Below are 3,617 nucleotides of genomic sequence, written 5' to 3'. Positions count from 1 at the left end.
CCCGAACTGCAGTCTTCGACGGGTAAAATGAATGATAAGAAAGGGATGAGAAAATTGAATAAAAAGCGTGGATTGCGAAATAATAAAAATGAAATAGTTATGAATGTTTGTTAAAAAGAATGTTGTATTGCCCAGGTAACGGGCAAGAATTGTTATCTGCGTTAGGCGTCACTCTGGTATGCCACGCTTTTAATGTTTTCCTGGTTCTAAAAGTGCCTTCGTCAATAATTGACGCGTTTTCAAAATCAAATGGCGTGGTTGTTGGACCAGGCGTGATTCGCAATTTTAGAACCTTTGGCCGCAGTTTTGGTGTTTCTCAAATGTTCTTTTTTTCGGGTATTAAAAGCTCTGCCGGTTTCCCCAATATAACACCATGAACAATTTGTACATGGAATTTTATACACGACGTTGGTCTGCGATTCCATCGAAGGTTGGAATTTCGGAGCTGGGAACTGTTGCTGTAGAGTGGTTAATGGTTTGTTTACAACTTTAACATCGTGTTTTTTGAGGACACGTGTCAGTTACTCCTTTGTTGTAAGGAAGGGAAGCGAAAGACTTGCGTGACTCGGTTGGTTCAACCACCTTGAAAAACATTTCAGTAAGTTCTTCTTCGCTTTCCTCTCATTTTCTCATCGCTTTCTTATCATTCATTTTACCCGTCGAAGACTGCAGTTCGGGCAGTCGAAAGCTCTTAGTTTTCAATCATTTTAGACAGAGATCGTTTTTTAAATTTCAACTATGTTTCATACTGGCTGCGGCCCTTCAATATTTTTAGATAATTATTGTGTAGTTTGAAATACAGCAGTGTGAACTCGCACCTTTCTTTCCAAAATGTAGACTGAATCTGCAAGCAAAATTCAACTCAGAAGATTACTCAATAGTTCGTAGCTCAATTATGGCCCACTTTTCATGCCCACGACGTAAAATTGATGTTGTCGTTTTCTACCGAAATTTTGCTGACCACATCCTTTTTCTGCTTTACCTTTTAGTTGCTTCGATCTCCACCGAAAGTCAGAACGTAGATTACCAATTTTAAATTATTAACGGTTAATTCTTTTTCCGAGTTTTTTTTCTAGAGCTTAAGCATTTCTCTCTCCTTCATCTTTTAACCAATAACATTCTTGCTGTGTGACGTTGTCATTGCTGTAGCGGTCGTCGTTGCTTTAAGGCCGGGACACACCAGGCGATAAGTCGCTGCAACACGTCGCGGGGACAAGTCGCCGAAACAATTCGCCTCGTGTGACATGGTTAATTTTGTTGTCACTGCGATTCAAACCAGTTCGATTTTGTGCGACTTATGGCAGCGACAAAATTAGCGAAAGCAGCCTTGTCGCTCCGTTCGCTGCGATAAAATATTAATAGGATGATTTAGCAACAGAACGGGAACGTCACTGGCGACGTCGCGCGCAGGAAAACTACCAATGAGAATTTAGAATAGAGAAGAAAAGAGTGGAGTCTACTCTATTCTGAATTCTCATTGGTGTTTTTTCTGCGCGCGCCGTCGCCACTGACGTTCCCGTTCTGTTGCTAAGTCAGCCTAATGAACCAATGAGAAAGCGTCGCATGGTCCTCCATATTGAATTAGAAAACTAGTTCACATTACCCAGAGACCTGTCGCTGCGACTTGTTGCCTGGTGTATCTCGGCCTTTAACACCGTAACAGGGAGCTTTAGCATTTAAGGCGGACGTCAACAGGGACCAGAAGGTCGCAAAACAATGGGAAAATGAATAAAAACAATGTTTCTGCTCACTCTGCTCTTTTGTTTCAAATTCATATTTTGGCAAGTTATTTTGCTTTTCTTGTCCTGACAACGACGTGAATTGACTAAATTTAAGGTTATGGCCGGGGAAGCCGTTGAACAGTAGTAGTAGTGGTAATAGTAGTAGTGGTAGCGGTAGTGGGTGGTAGTGGTGGTAGTGGTGGTCGTGGTAGTCATGGTAGTAGTAGTAGTAGTAGTAGTAGTAGTAGTAGTAGTAGTAGTAGTAGTAGTAGTAGTAGTAGCAGTAGTAAGACTTTATTCAAGTTTCGCTTAAATTGATCAACAGATTCGACATTCAAGTTATTCCATAATGCGGCCCGCGATATCTACATCTGCGTCTAAATGTTACGGCACTCGGCAAAGTTCCTTTTTGACTTATGGCTTTTTTTCTTAGGTAGCCTCATACACCAAAAGCCATTTCAGAGATATCACGCCAAGTCGTCCACTTTTAATGGAGAGAACAGGACAGTCACAACACCGAAGACTCCATCCACAAATTTTCTCTACTAGTGTGTGGGATTTTCAACGACTCACTGGGAACTTATGAACATGAAGGATATTTGTGAGAAGACGCTTGTAGTCCTTTTCCGAGAAGACTTGAAAGTCTAACCATTTTCAGATCAAATTACAAAGGTAGCACTTAGTCTCCTCAGTTATTTTAAAATCCTGAGTGTTTATCCGCCCGGGGCTCGAACCCGCTGCCTCCCTTATGACAGCCCGATGCTCAACCAACTGAGACATCCACAAGTACAAGGAAGGATTACGTTTTCACAAACGTTGGCCGTGTAGCACTTATATTTCAACAGACATAACTGATTAGACTGTAATGTGAAAGTGCTAGTTTTGTACCCCATATGAACCATGTGAGCGTTTGCCCTACTAATCGAAATGGGCCCACACAAGGACAGAGAAAAACTCTGACCAGGGTGGGAATTTATTATTGAACCCACGACCTTCTGGTTAGATTACCGCTGCTCTACCGACTGAGCTACAAGGTCAGATAGGAGGAGGCCGTCGACGTTCCCACGACCTGCTCCTATCTGACCTTGTAGCTCAGTCGGCAGAGCAGCGGTGATCTAACCCGGAGGCCGTGGGTTCAATAGTAAATTCCCACCCTGGTGAGAGTTTTTCTCTGTCCTTGTGTGGGCCCATTTCGATTAGTAGGGCAAACGCTCACATGGTTCATATGGGGTACAAAATTAGCACTTCACATTACAGTCTAATCAGTTAAGTCAACTGAGACATCGGTGGGCGTTTCAATTTACCCTCCAAAGATCTACACCGTTCATACCGACTATATCCCTGACAAACTGGTACACTCTTTCCAAGCCGAAAGACTCAGAATAATCGCGAAATGAAATGAATAAAATAACGCAACGTTATATTTTCAGATGACCGGCATTTTGGCGGCGTTATTCTAAAACGTACGTAATAGGAGCGATTTGGAAAAACATTTTATCGAAAAGTTAAACGCTAAAAGATTCTTTAAAGATTCTTTAAAGAATCTTTAAAGAATCTTTTAGCGTGTAACTTTTCGATAAAATGTTATTCTAAAAGCTTCGGTAATTCCGAGTCTTTCTGTGAAGAAAACTGGTGTGACGGGTGTGGATGTCTGGAGGGGCATTAAAACTTATTTGAAATGGGAACGGCAAATGAACATACTAAAATGGGAAACGTACACACAGGGAGTGCAGAGCTATTGTTGGCATTAAACTTATTGTTTTAGGGCGCCTTTTTTCTTGCGGAAGTTCCTGTAATCTCTTTTCTACGACTAATTGGAGTCATGGAACTGTTTTCACTTGTAAACGATGTTTTGCACGTTTTAAGCACAAATGATCAAGAACAGCGAACAAAGTA

The sequence above is a fragment of the Montipora capricornis genome, chromosome 9, assembly GCF_036669925.1.
Source record: "Montipora capricornis isolate CH-2021 chromosome 9, ASM3666992v2, whole genome shotgun sequence".
NCBI lineage: Eukaryota > Metazoa > Cnidaria > Anthozoa > Scleractinia > Acroporidae > Montipora > Montipora capricornis.
The sequence above is the reverse complement of the archived record's forward strand: the minus strand, read 5'-3'. Positions refer to the sequence as shown.